Consider the following 19,399-nt stretch of genomic DNA (forward strand, 5'->3'; position numbering starts at 1 on the left):
GAACTCCAATTGAACTCAGCGATCTACATAGATTTTGTTGTGTGGGTGCAGTGCACAATCTTTTTACTCTGCCCTGAGCCCAGTGACAGAGAAAAAGAACTTTTATCCGTCTGTTAGTTAGGTGGGTGGCGGCGGCCATTTTATGCAAGCTCAGTGCACCAGCACTGCATATGTGCTTTTGTGACATTCAAATCCAAGCTTGAAATACTGCAATAATAATCTGGTTTTAAAAAAAAAACATACCCTTTTTTGGCAATATCCTAAATCTGGTGCCTTTGCAGCATTAGTCAGTGTACAATTTAAGCTAGAAATACAGCTATAATTTTCTGGGTTTTAAAAAACACTGTTTACAATTTTACAGCCCTTGCTGCATCAGCACGTGTGAAATTAAAGCGTTATAAACAGCTGTTATATTATGTTATTAAAAAAACACCCTTTCTTGTCAAAATACCTAAAACCAAGCTTAAAATACTTCAATAATTTTCTGGCTTTGAAAAAACACAAATTTTTGGCCATTTTGGACCTCTACAGCATTAGTGAGTGAGTAATTTAAGCTAGAAATACAGCTATAATTTTCTGGGTTTTAAAAAACACCCATTTTGGGCAAAAATCTTTAATTGCGGCCAAGTTTGTATCTGTACGTGTTAGATACACCCTCAAAAAACTGTGGTTCTATTCTGCTATTAGAAAAACACCCATTTAGGGCAGAAAAATTAATTTTGCAGCCTTTGCTGCATATGTCATTGTGAGATACACCTTTTAGATACTGTTGTTCTATTCTGCTATGAAAAAAAAACTAAATTTGAGAAATATGAGGATAGCGTCAAATAAGGGACGTGGCCCCTGTCATGGTGCTGCTGGTTGAGCTCCTGTTGCAGGGAGAGGGTGTGGTCAAAGTGTGCCAGCTACACGCACAAGTGAAACCCCTTCCTCAGGTGCGAGTAGGCGAAAGAACCTGTAGTGATGTTTGGTCGGGCATAATGCGGCTCTACGAATAGTGAGGCCAGAACAAGTACAGGCGATAGTAGAATGGGTTGCTGACAGTGCCTCCAGTTCCTTCACATTGTCTCCCACCCAGTCTCCTGCTGAAAGATCAGAGTTGGCACCTGCAGCCGATGTCTATCAGTCTTTCACCTCCCTCCCTTGCAAATCAGCCAAGCAGTCTGAGCCCCAAGTCATGCAGCAGTCTCTTCTGCTTTTTGATGACTCTGTAAGCAGGTTTTCCCAGGGCCATTCACCTAGCCCTGCCCCAGAAGTGGAAGAGATTGAGTGCACCGATCCCCAACCACTTATCTTTCAAGATGAGTACATGGGAGGACCATCGCAGCACGTCTCGGATGATGACGAAACACAGGTGCCAACTGCTGTGGGCTTTCGATATTGTGCAGACCCACAAGGAGGGCAGGGGTGAAGACTGGGTGTAAGATGATGTGGAGGACGATGAGGTCCTCGACCCCACATGGAAAGAAGGTCATGCGAGTGACCTGTGTAGTTCGGAGGAAGAGGTGGTGGTCGCACAGAGCCACCAGCACAGCAGAAGAGGGAGCAGGGTGCAAAAGCAGAGCAGCCGTTCCCAAGACAGTACGCCTGCTACTGCACACCGCAGCAAGGGGTGGCACCCAGACCAGCTCATGGTCATCACTGGTGCGTGGCTGGGGGGATACAGAGGACACAGATGATACACCTCCCACAGAGGACAACTTTTCGTTGCCTCTGGGCAGCCTGGCACACATAAGCGATTACTGTGTCTCCGCAACGACCGCCGAGTTGCCCACATTCTAACTTGTGCTGATTACTGGGTGGCCACGCTGCTGGATCTCGCTACAAGGGCAACATACCATCCTTAATTCCCTCTACACACTGGTAGACGTGGTGCTGGTGGCATTCCCACCTGACAGCGGGGGCACAGTGGAAGCACAAGTTGTCCGCAATCCACAGCAACCAGCACCACCAACTGATATGGAACGTCTTAGTAGGAGGCAGCATTTCATCAACATGGTGGAGCAGTATGTGTGCACACGCCTACACGTACTGAATGACAGGTATGCCCCCTTCAACTTCTGGGTCTCCAAATTGGGCAAATGGCCTGAGCTTACCCTTTACGCCTTGGAGGTGCTGGCCTGCCCTGAAGCCAGTGTATTATCTGAACGTGTATTTAGCATGGCAGGGGGTGTTATCACAGACAAACGCAGCCGCCTGTCCACAGCCAATGTGGACAAACTCACTTTCATTAAAATGAACCAGGCATGGATCCCACAGGACTTGTCCGTAGCTTGTGCAGAATAGACATGTATACCGGCCTTAACCAGCCATTTTTATACTACAGCGCAATTGCTCATTCTTGTATTTTGGATATTTCACACTCTTTTGGAGTGTACTTTAATAAAAATTAAAATTAAATTAAAACCAAAAACCAGTGTTGGATACCTCGTCCTCCTCCACCGCTGCTTCCACCTACACCACTATGTCCACCGCCTCCTGAAACTCCTACTTCATATGGACTTCCACCTCATAAATAAATATATTTTTTTTATTTGTACGTATTTTATTTTATGTCATTTCACTAATTTGTCTGTTGCATTTTCAAGTTAAAAAATTACCCATTTTTGGGTGTGATATACCACTGCTATACCTAGTAGACAGGTATAAAAATTCACTAATTTGTCTGTTACATTTTCACGTGAAAATCACCAATTTTTGGCTGTGATATACACCCCTGCTTTACCTAGTTTACAGCTTAATAAACTTCACTCATTTTTCAGTTACATTTTCGGTCGACATTAAACAATTTTTGGCTGTGATAGACCCCTGCTCTACCTAGTAGACAGGTTAATAAATTTCACAAATTTTTCTGTTACATTCTTGGGTTGACATTTTACAATTTTTGCTGTGAATAAACCCCTGCTCTGCATAGGTAAAAGGGACTGAAATTCTAAAAAATAATCTGTTCCATTGGTGGGTGACATTAACCCATTTCTGGAGATGAAAAACCCCTGCTCTGCATAGGTGACAGGGACTTAAATTTCTAAAATTAATCTTTAATTGGCCCTTTCATTCGATCCTTCTGCTTTAATAACTTGTCCCACATTTCCGCTTCATCCCATTGCAGCCATTGATCTACATTGGATGAGGTCTCCATTTCTCACGCTCCATCTCCGGCGTGGAACCTTGATTCGCCGATAACCGTGATCAACATGGTAGGCTTAGAAAAGAACATCGAAAGTTGATAGAGAAGATATCCAAATGGATGGTGGACGTCACAGGGATGTGCGATCAGGCAGAAGTTATCTAGAGTCAACAAAGCAGCAGGAAGGCATCTCCTGGCTAACGTTTCCAAATCAAAATACCCCTGTCACATTCCCTATTATTGTTTATTAATCATTCTATTAACAGGGCATCTTAAGAGTCCTGTATTGTTATTTATCATCACTACCTCCCCGAGTCGGGAGTGGGTAATTGCCACGCGCCCCCTTCTTAACCTGGAAGCTTATGCTTCAATACTTTGTCCCATATTTCCGCTCAATTACATTTAATTTCATCCATTGACCTCCCTTGGATGTAGTATCCTTTTCTCAGGCTCCCTCTCCGGCCTGGAACCCTGATTCCCCGCCACCTGTGATCACCATGGTAGGGGCATAAAAGAAGATCGAAAGTTGATAGAGAAGATATCCAATTGGATCGTGGACATCACGGGGATGTGCGACATAGTGGAGCAGTATGTGTGCACACGCCTACACGTACTAAATGATTCATCTGCCCCCTTCAACTTCTGGGTCTCCAAATTAGGCACATGGCCTGAGCTTGCCCTTTATGCCTTGGAGGTCCTGGCCTGCACTGCGGTCAGTGTATTGTCTGAACGTGTGTTTAGCACGACTGGAGGGGGTTATCAAAGGTTATATTTCCCAATGTTTTAAGAAAAAATTACAAACTGGATTCCAAAAAAGTTGGAACACTAAACAAATTGTGAATAAAAACTGAATGCAATGATGTGGAGATGGCAAATGTCAATATTTTATTTGTAATAGAACGTAGATGACAGATCAAACGTTTAATCCAAGTAAATGTATCATTTTAAAGGAAAAATACGTTGATCAAATTTTCACGGTGTCAACAAATCCCCAAAAAGTTGGGACAAGTAGCAATAAGAGGCTGGAAAAAGTAAATTTGAGCATAACGAAGAGCTGGAAGACCAATTAACACTAATTAGGTCAATTGGCAACATGATTGGGTATAAAAAGAGCTTCTCAGAGTGGCAGTGTCTCTCAGAAGCCAAGATGGGTAGAGGATAACCAATTCCCACAATGTTGCGCAGAAAGATAGTGGAGCAATATCAGAAAGGTGTTACCCAGCGAAAAATTGCAAAGACTTTGCATCTATCATCATCAACTGTGCATAACATCATCCGAAGATTCAGAGAATCTGGAACAATCTCTGTGCGTAAAGGTCAAGGTCGTAAAACCATACTGGATGCCCGTGATCTCCGGGCCCTTAAACGACACTGCACCACAAACAGGAATGCTACTGTAAAGGAAATCACAGAATGGGCTCAGGAATACTTCCAGAAACCATTGTCAGTGAACACAATCCGCCGTTGCCAGCTGAAACTCTACAGTGCAAAGAAGAAGCCATTTCTAAGCAAGATCCACAAGCTCAGGCGTTTTCATTGGGCCAGGGATCATTTAAAATGGAGTGTGGCAAAATGGAAGACTGTTCTGTGGTCAGACGAGTCACGATTCAAAGTTCTTTTTGGAAATCTGGGACGCCATGTCATCCGGACCAAAGAGGACAAGGACAACCCAAGTTGTTATCAACGCTCAGTTCAGAAGCCTGCATCTCTGATGGTATGGAGTTTCATGAGTGCGTGTGGCATGGGCAGCTTGCATGTCTGGAAAGGCACCATCAATGCAGAAAAATATATTCAGGTTCTAGAACAACATATGCTCCAATCCAGACGTCATATCTTTCAGGGAAGACCCTGCACTTTTCAACAAGATAATGCCAGACCACATTCTGCATCAATCACAACATCATGGCTGCGTAGGAGAAGGAACCGGGTACTGAAATGGCCAGTATGCAGTCCAGATCTTTCACCTATAGAGAACATTTGGCGCATCATAAAGAGGAAGGTGCAACAAAGAAGGCCCAAGACGATTGAACAGTTAGAGGTCTGTAGACAAGAATGGGAGAGCATTCCTATTTCTAAACTTGAGAAACTGGTCTCCTCGGTCCCCAGACGTCTGTTGAGTGTTGTAAGAAGAAGGGGAGATGCCACACAGTGGTGAAAATGGCCTTGTCCCAACTTTTTGGGGATTTGTTGACACCATGAAATTCTGATTCAACATATTTTTCCCTTAAAATGGTACATTTTCTTAGTTTAAACTTTTGTTCCGTGATTTATGTTCTATTCTGAATAAAATATTAGAAGTTGGCACCTCCACATCATTGCATTCCGTTTTTATTCACGATTTGTATAGTGTCCCAACTTTTTTGGAATCCAGTTTATAGAATTGTTTTGCTGTCCCAATATTTATGGACCTGACTGTATATAACCACTGCACTGTTGCAGTTTTTATTCTGGTGAAAGCGTATAGGGGCGTTTTACTGTAAAAAAAAGGAAAATATATATGCACTGTTGCAGTAATTTCTGTTGAAAGCGTCTAGGGTCATATTACTGTAAAAAAAGGATACTATATACGCACTGCACTGTTGCAGTTATTTTATGTGAAAGCGTATAGGGGCTTATTTCAAGAACAATATATACGCACTTCACTCTTTACTTTTTTTCTGGTCAAAGCGTATAGTAGTGTATTTTAGTTCAACCAGAAAAATATATTCTCAGTTCACTTCTGCAGTTAATTGTAGTGAAAGATTTTAGTGGCCTATTTCAGTAAAAAAAAATATATATATATTTGTTGCTTTAATTTCCGTTTAATTTGTTAGGATCAGATAAGTATGTCAGGCAGAGAAGTGCCAGGCCATGCAAAGAGGAGTGGAAGAGGCCGAAATGTTTTTGACGCAAGCAGGGGTCGCAGCAGAGTAAGGGGGCGTGGCAGCAGGAGTCGCAGCGAGAGGCTCCTGATGTCATCAAGAGGTCGTGTCTTGACCAGCAACCCTGCGGTTCTTGATTGGTTAACTCGGTCATTCACGTCATCCCAAGTGACATTAGACACCCCCAGCAAACAGTCAGTGGGTTCGTCAGACACAACCTTTAGTTGGCATGGCCCGGGAGCAGGCCCTACTTTCTCACCTGTCCTAAACCTGTCTCTGTCCTTTTATGTTCCCTCACCACGAGAAGTACTACATGCTGTGGGCTCAGCTCCACTTTTCAGCAAGGATGAGTTACTAGAGGACAGTCAGCAGCTACTGGCCACCCAAGATCGGGAGGAGACATCAGCCGCTTCCTCCGCTAGGCGGGCAAGTAGTGATAAGGAGAGTGGCGTGGGAAGTGAGTGGTCAGGCTTCTGACCCAGAGACAGTTGAGGAGGACATCAGTGCCCGTGATCCAGCCGCGGGGCCAGCAATTCGATAGGGCGGCTGGGAGTCAGCAGGGTGGCAGCAGTAAGAGGTCGGTAACCAAATATGCCCGGGGTAGACCACCTGCTTCGCAGCAGCCTACCTGCCAGGAAATTAGTGGTGCAGGGGTTCACGGAAGCAGCGGCGGTAGCAGTCAATCAGTGCAGACTGTTGGGGGGAAATCAGGTTGGTGTGGTAGCTTTTTGTGAAGCCACCGGAGGAGGTCAACATGGCCATATGTAGAATAGGTGGGCAGAAGGTGAAGCGTGGCCAGGGTGCCAATGTTGCCACCACGGCCCTGTGTCAACATATGCAGCATCACCATGAAGTGGCCTGGGAGAACCGTGGCTCCTGAAGTGGTGGTCCAGCCTGCTACAGCAACCACTGCATCTCCCAGTGGCACGCACCCAATTTCATGCAGTGAAGGCTCCACCACCTCAGCCGAAGAGAACTATCTGTCATTTCCTTCTTCTGCTGGTCCAGATGCTCTTGCTCCTACTCCTCGTCAGCCATTCCGTCAGCAATCGATCATCGAAGCGATTGCCAAGAGACAGCAGTATGCTTGCATGCATCCAAAGGCACAGAAGCTGAACATGCTCCTGTCCAAGTTGGTGGTGCTACAGTCCCTCTCTTTCCAAGTGGTGGACTCTACACCTTTTAGAGGACTGATGGCTTGTGCTGAGTTGAGGTGAAGGGTCCCAAGTCATCATTTATTCGTGAAAAAGGCAGTACCAACCCTGCACAAATATGTTGAAGGTGGGCCAGTCCTTGAGCCTGTCAGTGTCTGCCAAAGTGCATGGTAGCTCCAATGTGTGGAGCTGTAACTACGGTCAGGGACAGTACGTGTCCTTTTCGGCCCACTGGATAAATCCTGCACAGTCACAACTGCAACTTGGCCAGGTCACACCGCTTCCGCCTCCACTTTGTCACGCCGTTGGTCCTGCGACAATGTCCGCCTGTGCCTCCTCATCCTCCACCATGTCCTCAGCCTCCACTGCAGGGACAATTCACAGTGCTCCTACAGCATGCCACATGTGGAGGGCACGGCAGTGTCATGCAGTTCTGCACCTCGTTTCCCTGGGCGAACGGAGTCACACAGGGAAGGAACTGCTTCATGTCATTTATCAAGAAATTGAAACCTGGCTTTCTCCGCGACAAATTAAAATCGAACCATAGTGACCGACAATGGGAATAACATAGTATCATCACTGAGTCAAGGAAGAATGAGAATGAGTCAAGCGGTTCCTGAAGTCTTCTACCCATCTGTAAGACATCCTAAAAATGGCCAGGAAACTTTGCACTTCAGCCACTCGTACACCGTAAAGCACACCCTCCTTGAGCTGCAGCGGCAGAACGGCATCCCCCAATAAAGGCTGATATGTGACTTTTCCCCCCGTTGAAATTCCACCCTCCATATGTTGGACCAACTATACAAACAGAAAGGCAATCAATGATTTCTTGATGATGCAAGCGCATAGGAGTACTCCCCTGTGTAACTTCGATGTCAGCCAGTGGCAGCTCATGCGCAACACCTGCTGCTTGCTCAGTCCCTTTGAGGACTCCACTTTATTTGTCAGTCGCTAGGACTACGGGCTGATCGACGTCATTACACTGCTTCATGTCCTTGAACAAATGCTGGTAACAATGGCTGGTCAAAGGACAGGAGACATAGCGCCTCAATCTCATGGCCACATGAGCCCTGTGGAAGCTGAACTGGAAGAGGAGGAGGGGGAGGAGGACATTGGAGCTCAGGCATTGCGTAGAGAAATTGGTGTTTTTTTCTAATTAGCTGACAGGACAGGTGTAGCAGGAGCAGCCAGAGGAGCTAGAGGGCGATGAGGAAGATGGGACAGAGGACCCATACACACCGTGGCAGTATGCAGTGGAGATAGAGGCAGGAAGTCCCTTCGAGTCACTTGCACAAATGGCCCGATGCGCGCTCGCTTGCGTAGTGACATCTGAATTGTCACCATTCGGCAGAGGGGTGACTTCTGGCTCTCAACCTTGTTGGACCCTGATCCATAATGGGGACCTTTTTTACACCCACTGATAGGGAGGATAAAATGAACTACTACAGAGACATCCTATGTAGTCAGTTGGCTGCTGCCTATCTGCACGATCGTCCATCCTCTCTCAGGTCTGACCGGGGGGGCCTTCTGCACTCACATTCCACTGCCTGTCTGATGCCACACATTTGATGCCAAGTGCTCATTCTTTCACCCACCATCTTCAGATTGTACTGGTATTGCCACCCTCCTCATCACTCTGCAACCGTGTCACTCTGTGATCTCCTGATGCTGCTGCCACCTCCACACTATGTCACCTTGCCACTTTGTGGTGTCCTGATGCTGCTGCCACCTCCACACTATGTCACCTTGCCACTCTGTGGTCTCCTCATGCTGCTGCCACCTCCACACTATGTCACCTTGCCACTCTGTGGTCTCCTGATGCTGATTCGACCTCCACACTATGTCACCTGGTTTCTCAGATTTCACTGAGGGTCACATGACCTGTGATGTCAGCTTCTCTCCCTGTGCTGATAATGTTCGTTTACAAGCCTGTAAACGAGATGTCACTGTGCTGGCCACGCCCCCCCTTCACTGCCGTCTGCTCTTTGCAAGGATACTTAACCCCTTCAGCTGCACAGCTCTGCAGCAGGGACAATTCTGGGCACTGGAGCTGATCTACTAGAGAGAGCATTACACAAGAAGGTAGGGGGAAGATCCTGTGTGTATTAGCAGTGTCATTATACAGCTGGGACATGTAGTCCTACATATACAACATGCTGCAGAGTCTCCCAGCACTCAGGGCAGCTCTTGTATACACTCCCTTAGCAGTGTCATTATACAGCTGGGACTTGTAGTCCTACACATACAACATGCTGCAGAGTCTCCCAGCAGGCAGACATGTCACTCAGGGCAGCTCTTGTATTCACTTCCTTAGCAGTGCAGGGGGAGGGACAGAGATTGTTGTTATTGCATGTAAACAAAGAGCCAGAAAAGAACCAGGGAAATTAGGAAAAATATATATATTTTTTTTGCATAAAACTTGCTTAGCTCAGTTATATATCAGATTTTCAATGCTATATTATTTTTTTTCATAACTCGGACAAACCCTTTAAACTCCTTCACTGTGTTTTCAGCTACCACTTCTGCAGGAAGGCTATTCCATGCATCCACTACTCTCTCAGTAAAGTAATGCTTCCTGATATTACTTTTAAACCTTTGCCCCTGTAATTTAAAACTATGTCCTCTTGTAGCAGTTTTTCTTCTTTTAAATATTATCTCCTCTTTTACCTTGTTGATTCCCTTTATGTATTTAAATGTTTCTATCATATCCCCTCTGTCTCGTCTTTCTCCCAAGCTATACATGTTAAGGTCCTTTAATCTTTCCTGGTAAGTTTTTTGTCCTGCAATCCATGTACCAGTTTAGTAGCTCTTCTCTGAACTCTCTCCAAAGTATCAATATCCTTCTGGAGATATGGTCTCCAGTACTGAGCACAATTCTCCAAATGAGGTCTCACTAGTGCTCTGTAGAGCGGCATGAGCACCTCCCTCTTTCTACTGGTAATGCCTCTCCCTATACACCCAAGCATTCTGCTAGCATTTCCTGCTGTTCTATGACATTGTCTGCCTACCTTTAAGTCTTTTGAAATAATGACCCCTAAATCCCTTTCCTCAGATACCGAGGTTAGGACTGTATAACTGATTTTATATTCTGCTCCTGGGTTTTTACACCCCAGGTGCATTATCTTGCACTTATCAACATAAAATTTTAGTTGCCAGATTTTTTACCAGTTCCTAAATCCTTTTCCATTTGGTGTATCCCTCCAAGAACATCAACCCTCGTACAAATCTTTGTGTCATCAGCAAAAAGACACACCTTTCCATCGAGGCCTTCTGCAATTTTGCTGATAAAGATATTAAACAATATGGGTCCCAGAACAGATCCATCAGGTACCCCACTGGTAACAAGACCATGGTCTGAATATGCTCCATTGACTACAACCCTCTGTTGTCTGTCCCTCAGCCACTGCCTAATCCATTCAACAATATCGGAGTCCAAATCTCACTGTAATATTTTATCCTTCTCTGTCTTGATTACTTTAAAGGGCTTAGTATCATCTGCAAATACTGAAATTTTACTTTGTAAGCACTTCACAAGGTCATTGATAAACATTTAAAAAAGAAGAGGGCCCAGTACAGACACCTATAGTACCCCACTGGAGACTGTGACCCATTCTAAGACTGTACTATAATGGACAGTCTGTCACTTCCTTGTCTCACTGGAATATACACTCACCTAAATAATTATTAGGAACACCATACTAATACGATGTTGGACCCCCTTTTGGCTTCATAACTGCCTTAATTCTACGTGGCATTGATTCAACAAGGTGCTGATAGCATTCTTTAGAAATGTTGGCCCATATTGATAGGATAGCATCTTGCAGTTGATGGAGATTTGAGGGATGCACATCCAGGGCACGAAGCTCCCGTTCCACCACATCCCAAAGATGCTCTATTGGGTTGAGATCTGGTGACTGTGGGGCCATTTTAGTCCAGTGAACTCATTGTCATGTTCAAGAAACCAATTTGAAATTATTCAAGCTTTGTGACATGGTGCATTATCCTGCTGGAAGTAGCCATCAGAGGATGGGTACATGGTGGTCATGAAAGGATGGACATGGTCAGAAACAATACTCAGGTAGCCCGTGGCATTTAAACGATGGCCAATTGGAACTAAGGGGCCTAAAGTGTGCCCAGAAAACATCCCCCACACCATTACACCACCACCACCAGCCTGCACAGTGGTAACAAGGCATGATGGATACATGTTCTCATTCTCTTTACGCCAAATTCAGGACTCTACCATTTGAATGTCTCAACAGAAATCGAGACTCATCAGACCAGGCAACATTTTTCCAGTCTTCAACACTCCAATTTTGGTGAGCTCGTGCAAATTGTAGCTTCTTTTTCCTATTTGTAGTGGAGATGAGTGGTACCCGGTGGGGTCTTCTGCTGTTGTAGCCCATCCGCCTCAAGGTTGTGCGTGTTGTGGCTTCACAAATGCTTTGCTGCATACCTCGGTTGTAGCGAGTAGTTATTTCAGTCAACGTTGCTCTTCTATCAGCTTGAATCAGTCGGCCGATTCTCCTCTGACCTCTAGCATCAACAAGGCATTTTCGCCCACAGAACTGCCGCATACTGGATGTTTTTCCCTTTTCACACCATTCTTTGTAAACCCTAGAAATTGTTGTGCGTGAAAATCCCAGTAACTGAGCAGATTGTGAAATACTCAGACCGGCCCGTCTGGCACCAACAACCATTCCACGCTCAAAACTGCTTGAATCACCTTTCTTTCCCATTCTGACATTCAGTTTGGAGTTCAGGAGATTGTCTTGACCAGGACCACAACCCTACATGCATTGAAGCAACTGCCATGTGATTGGTTGACTAGATAATCGCATTAATGAGAAATAGAACAGGTGTTCCTAATAATTCTTTAGGTGAGTGTATATTTAGAGAGGATTTATGTGTCACACCCAGGAGATTCTCTACATTATGTGCACATAGCTCAAGAATCCTCTTAATGTATTACAGTGGCACTTTGTTAGCACATAGTGGTGGGATGGGAGGAAAGTTTAAACAATTATATTTAGTAATCCCAACTCAACAGGAGTAAGGCCAAGTTCACACTTCAGTTATTTGGTCACTTATTTCCATCGGCTATTATGATTCACAACCAGTAGAAAAACCTACTCAGAGATCAGGTATAATTGAAAGATCTACACCTGTTCTGTGTTTTTGACTAACACACTCTTTTGGCTCACAATCGCTAATAGAAATAACTGACCAAGTAACTGAAGTGTGAACTTGGCCTAATACTATACTGTTCTTGAAAGCACTCCATGGAGGTGACAGATTCCCTTTAATAACGACCTTCTGTTTCTGAGCCATTTGTTAACCCATTTATACATATTTCCCCTAGTATAAAATTTTTATGCACAGCAGCATTAAACACCTTTGAACTGTCTAGGTACCATACATGTAGCATATAGACATAGGTTAAACAAGCATGATAGAGCAAATTAAACAAACCAATTCAGAATCTGTCCCAAATTTCTTGTGAAAGATGTACAATCCAGTTCCCCTTCCAAAAGGACAAGCCTACTGAGTGTTTTAAGAGAAGATTGCCCTGGTTAACTGAGTGCCGTGGGGTACTCTTGGAGGCGTTCTTTCTCATTAGAGAGATCAAGTAGTATGCACAAGAGTATAGTAGTCCAACCAATGCTGCGCTGCCTTTCAGGGAAACATATATGCAATTTTTAGTATCTTATATCTGCTGGCATTAGATAGGTATAGTGTTTATTTTTGGAAGGAAAGCTACTTTGAATATCTTTCCCGGAAACCCAATGGTATGCACATTAGCTTTCCTTCCAAAAAACATGTCTCTCTGATACCAGCAGATGTAAGATACTAAAATTTTCTCTTGAGACACTGTCACATTCGGGTGTGGGAGGGAAACACCACACCGAACATAGGAGGGAAAGGGGTGAGGGAATAAGGCCTGGAAACTAGGGAAAGGATATGTACTCCTCCCAGTAAAACCCTAACCAAAGGCCTGACAAATTACCAGTATGAACAGACCCCAGAGGTAGGGGAGTTCATACACCAGAAAACCTAATGTCCTAACTCACCCTATAGGACCCTTGTACTAATGACAGGACTGAGACAACCTGTTCCCCCAAAAGGAAGGACGAACAGGAGTCTCCCTCAGGTCTTAATACAAATGACAGTGAAATGCAACACAGAAAATAACCCAAACAAAATGTAAAGAAAACACTTAACTTCAAGTGGCTATGGCAGCACCAAGAACACCAGGTATCCACAACTCCAACAGAAACTATAAACTGCATAGCATAGTGGGAGAAACAACACTAAATAGAGACGGTTAAATAACCATAATAGCCACACCTGGGGAAAGAAGGTGTTGCAAGCACCAGAAACAAAGCAGAAGTCATTTGATCCAAACGGAAAACATGTCAGATCAAACCACGTGTTGCCAGTCTCACCGATCTCCTGCCACCTGTCGCGGGAATGTCCGTGACAGACATCCAGTACTCTTGTCCTTATGGAAGGAGGACTGGATTGCTCATTTCTATTGCAGTTTTCTCTCTTGTCCAAATAAAAAATAATAATTCTGTGACTCGGATACAAAACAAATTTCCAGGAATTTGCTCTTCTCTAATCCGGATCTTCCTTTGATCTCAATAGCAGGCGTCTGGATCTGAATACTTTTGTAATTTTTATGGAATTAAAAATTTAGCAAAGCCACTCAGTTAGAAAAGTACTAGCCAAAGCATCCTCAAACTGCGGGCCTCCAGCTGTTGTAAAACTACAACTCCCACAATGCCCGGCTGTAGGCTGATACCTGTAGGCTGTTTTGGCATGCTGGGAGTTGTAGTTTTGCAACAGCTGGAGTGCCGCAGTTTGAGGATGCCTGTACTAGCCTGTCAGGAAACAATTAAAATGCTACTTTATTGATACTTAATAAAACAAAGGTATATATTAGCCTACCAAAGCAGAAGCTATAAGGTAGACACAGGCTGTGAAGTATAGACTTGCAGTGAAGTGATACAGCTGGAGCCCCCAGGTGAAAGTATAAGTGGTAAAAGCAGTAGAGCCACATAGAGATCCCTGGCCCAGTAAATGTGCTGGCCAGAATGACACTGTATATTCACTGCATGTAGTACTAGAACATGAGTACAGTGCCCCATGTATTCCACACAGCTACCACATAGGTACACACACAGATATACCTGCACTGATTTAAATAAATTTGCTGCCAACCTGATCTCTGGCCGATGGTGTGCCCTCAGGGGTATAACAATAGAGATAACATAATAACATAATTGGTATGGTGTGAGACTCCACATGGTGAGAAGCTATGAAGCCCAGCAAACAGCCTTTAAAAAGGAATCCCTCCGCCCTCAGGAGTCAGCCAGGTAGGACAGCCAATGGGTGAATAAAACATCACTAGGATCTAACCCACTGCAGCCATCCAATTAACTGAATGGGGAAATTGTAGGGGTGTATAGGGAAGGGTCCAAAGTTACTATCGTAATCTATAAGCGGTAGGTTTAAGCGAATCAAAGTATCTGAAGTGGACTTTGATCTGAATTTCAGGAAACAAGTGATTCATGCGAAGCCAAATTTCCTCAGGCTTTGTGGTAGCGAATAAATTTTCCCTGAGATTGCGGTTAAAAAAAATACATACTCACCTCATCCATTTGAGCCCAAAGAGGCCCCAGTGGGCATCTTGATTAAAGGTCCCTCGCAAAATCTTGTGCGCGGTGATGTATGACATCACCGCGCCAGGCTGTGTGATGGTGCCATCACGCACCGCGCAAGATTTTGCCCGGTGTCTTCAATCAAGATGGCATGCGGCAGCCTCTTCCCACTAAAATAGATAAGGTATGATTATTTGTTACCGGATTAACCCCTTAAAGCCTTCACTATTATTCTCAGATTCCGCGATCATAGATGAATGCAGCATCTGAGGGGTTCAATGATGGAGGGGGGCGCAATCACCAATTCTCGTTATTGCGCCCATTACTTACATTTAAATGTGCTTCATGACAAAGTAATTCATCACAAAGCTAATTTCTTTGTGAGATTAAGCGAAGCAGCCAAATTGAATTTTTCAAAACTTTGCTTAACAGTAATAAGCAGTGTAAATAAATTAAGGACGATCTGAAAAAATGGGTGCCATAGTGGGTAGGTGCCAAGAGTTTATACAAGAAAAATTGATGTAAAAATTGAAAAAGCCCATGATGCCTGTGAAAAAAATCTAGGAAATCAGTGACAATAACTGGGCAGTCACCAACAAAAAAATCCAGACAGTGCCATTGGCTTAAATGAAGCACTGGGAGAAGACTGAATATTGTGGTAGTTAGCTGGGATGATAGCAATAACAGCTGCAGATAGTGGAGAATAACAATGTCCATTAAGCCATACATGTACGTCAAGCTGAGCAAACTACCAGTACAGCACAGGGCACAAATAAGTTAAGAACACAAGACCAAGAGACAACTAGCTTATCTCTGCCAAACCCTACATTTCTAGGTCTGCTTCTTCAAAGTGTTTCACTGCATATAGTGAAAAGGCTTTGAGGAAACCACCCATGTTGCATTGAAAAGTGATCTTCTAGGGGGGGTGTGGGGGGGGGGGGGTGATCTTGTTAAAGATTTTAAGTGTGCATAATTTATGGTGGAATTGAAACTGTCATAAGGAAATCTTGTTAGGTCTTATGACACATGTGGTCTTTTGGAGATGTTTCACTGTAGAGTCAGGACTAGAAAGTTTAGTTACAAAAACCTGTGGCAACTATAAGGGTCACCGTACGAGATTTCCAAGACATACTGTAGATGCAACAGAAGAGAAATGTTAATCACCTGACAGGAGGGGACAGGTCATAGACCTAGATTTACAGGAGAATGTTCATTTGAGGAAGACATTTTCAGAATTCTATTAGATAGTAAGTGAAAACAACTGCCTCTGGTGGTTTAATGTGATGACAGAATGGCAGAGAAAAGGGGACAATACTCCTGAAGATTCATGGACAGTTCGTGCATGGATATGAGTAGGCAGCAGGAAAGCAGTGAACACTACTGTGTGTTTTGCACATTATCTTACTATAAACTATTAGAAGTAGTCTAGACATTAATCATACATATCATAATCATTACTCAAGTCCTCCAATACATCTCCAGAGATATGCATAATGTCTTCCCAAACTGTAGCCCTGACAATATGAAGAGTGTGAAGAACACAGCATGTACTGCGAGGCTTATGACAACACAATGCTTGCTTTTTAATAAGAAACAGATTGAACCGCCATTTTTTCATAGTTACAATATATACACGATGAAATTTCCTGATAATTCTACTCACACTATATATTACATATATTTACATACATACATCATCCTTAATAGCAGATTTTATATAAGAACTATTCATTCTTTGGGTCTTATACTTTCGTCACATTTGGCCGATAGATTGAGTGCATGAGAATGATCTGATGAGCCTGAACAGCAGCCAGCACCATTAGGTAACACAAGACGGTTTTGCTATTCACTCCTACTGGTGCCCACAAACATTTAAGGCTTTGTGGTCACATTTATTAAACAGTGATGGCTCAGGAAGATGATCTCACTCACCTAGAGCTCCTACTTAATTGACTAATTTATTGAGAGAAATTGGCAACATGTTTTATTTGCTCTTGATGAATCGCATGTGTTATTTATTGAAAAAAAAAATCCTGTGTGGAGGAAAATCTCGCTGACTCAAACGTTATTTTTGGAGGACATTTTGCTCTCTGGGGTTTCATACATCAGAAGATTACAGTGTTCTAAAATGTGGAGATTGCTTAAGAATTTGATAACTTGAACCCAATATAAATAGCCTTATGTTATATGTGAAATACTTGAGAAAATGTTGTGCAGATGTAGTAGAGCTGACAACTACAGATGTGTCCTTCCTTAAATTTCTTTTTAACGACATATACACTAACCCAAAATGTGTGAGGAAAGATAAGAAGCTATGAAAAGAAAACATGGTTTACTGATACGCAGTTGGGAGATGTCTATGTTATGTTTATTGTTTAACTATGTGTGGCCACCTGTGGGTTGTGATGTGGGTTGCAGCATGTCAAGGGTTTTGCTAGTATGTTGAGATATTGTATTGAAATTGTACCATGAGAAACTAAAGTTCTTAGAGTGTTGATGACCTTCCATAAAGCTTTTGACATGTCATAGCAACATATCAAAGATTTGTGTGAGCTCTCTCTCTCTCTGTGCTGCAGGAGATGGAACAGAAATGGGCTTCCTCGTAGATATTCTATTGAGCCTCCCGCAGTAAGGAAAGAGAGCAGGCTTTGTGATCAATCAATGGGGATCTCTGCACTCAGATACCCACCAATCAAAACCTTTGATATGTGGACATGACATCAAACTTTTTTTGAAAGCTCCGTGACCCTTTAATAAAATTAATGATGGGTATCTATAAAGCACAATTCCTATTGACATAACATTATTATTATTTTTTATTGCTAGCACTACACATAAATGTAGATACATATTGTATTTACTATCTTAGTGGAGAGAAAATAAAAAATTAATTCAACATTGCTACATCTATAAGTAACTAGGTCAGCTCGGTTTCCTTAATCCATACTTCTACCCACATTAGAACATTACTGTCATCCTGCTTGGACCCCCAACTGCCTGCTCTAGTTAGGATATCTTCCTACAGTATGGTCTTCAGGTAGGGGTTTCTTGTGGACATCATAATAATAAATTATTTGTACAATGTACTAGTGTACAAGATTAATATAAGCTCTATTTAATACAAATGCTACTATGCCATAATATAGATATTAAATTAGAAGTTGTATTTTATGTATTTTATGTATTTATGTTATGAGTTTAAGTAGTTTTATCTGCCACCCCCACATAAACCTATGTACATGTAAAATAGAATTTTACCAAATAACCATATTTTCACCTTTGCAAAAAAAAGGGAATGTGGTTTATTGAAGTGGAGGGGTCAAGTTCAGTAACATTAGGGTGTAGCGTAGTGGTGGAGGGAATCATTTTGGTCAGCTCCTGTTACCCTTAGTGTGTTATCTGCTGACCATTGTAACAACCAGCAATAGTGCATGTTGTCACCTCATTAAATGTACCCATCCAAATAAATGTGTCTCCTCTCAATGCTTTGTTGTCTCTTGTTAGATCATTTTTAAGTATTTATCTGCAACACATACACAGACAAACACATAAACAGTTCAGGTACCCACACACATGGCCCTGCCATACACAGATACAGCTCTGCTACACACATTACTAAAACAGTATGGATACTTGCTTGTTCTATACACTTGTGTTACACTGCTCAGATACCACTTAGTAGAAAATCCTGCTTCCTGGATGTACCAAGCGCACATAGCTTTTCCACTATCTTGAAGATGGTGTTACGACCAGAGGATGTGGATCCTCTGTGTCAGCTGATAGAGGACTGGAATTAGTCCAATATCGCAGACTGCTGACTCTCAGAGACAGGACCCTGGTGTCTGCACCTGTTACCTTGAATGCAGCTACCTGCAGTAGTGTGAACAGAGTCCAACAAAGGCAGAATAAAGTAACAGATGGTCTTTACTGGCAGATAGTATTCAAAAAGTCACTTGACAGGTACAGGCAACACAAAGTTCAGAGCAATATAGCATGCAGATATAAGCAGTCTCAGAGGCAGCGCAGGGTCTGGATCCAGGCAGACTTTACATGGGCAGATGCATAATCAGGCAGTGCAGATATAAGCAGTCTCATAGGCAGCACAGGGTCTGGATCCAGGCAGACTTACAGGAAGAGATGGACTGATGCGTTGTCAGGCAGTGCAGAGGTCTATAATCCAGGAGGTCCAATAAACAGACAGCAGGCAGATGCGTAGTCAAATGAAGCGGAGGTCAGAATCCAGGAAATCCAATAAACAGACACAGTGGAGTGCTTCAGCGGGAGTCAAGAGGTACAACAACCACGCTTGGGCACTTCATGATGAGTGAAGCTGCCTTAAATACAAATAGTCCCGCCTCCGGGTGGGGATGGTAATCAGGAACCAGCTGCCTACTCCTATAAGAAAGGGAGAGGTGAGCGCGCGCGTGCTATAGCTCATCAGATGACACCTGGCAAAGAGGACGGATGCGACGGTATGCTGGCGGGCACCTGCGTCTCCTACAAGGTAAGCCAGTACTGGGACCCATAGTGCTGCAATGTGTAGACAGCGATCTGACACCCTGCAGTGGAGATGCAGATCCCATACTGAAAGAT

This window comes from Bufo gargarizans, chromosome 4 (assembly GCF_014858855.1).
Source record: "Bufo gargarizans isolate SCDJY-AF-19 chromosome 4, ASM1485885v1, whole genome shotgun sequence".
NCBI classification, from domain to species: domain Eukaryota; kingdom Metazoa; phylum Chordata; class Amphibia; order Anura; family Bufonidae; genus Bufo; species Bufo gargarizans.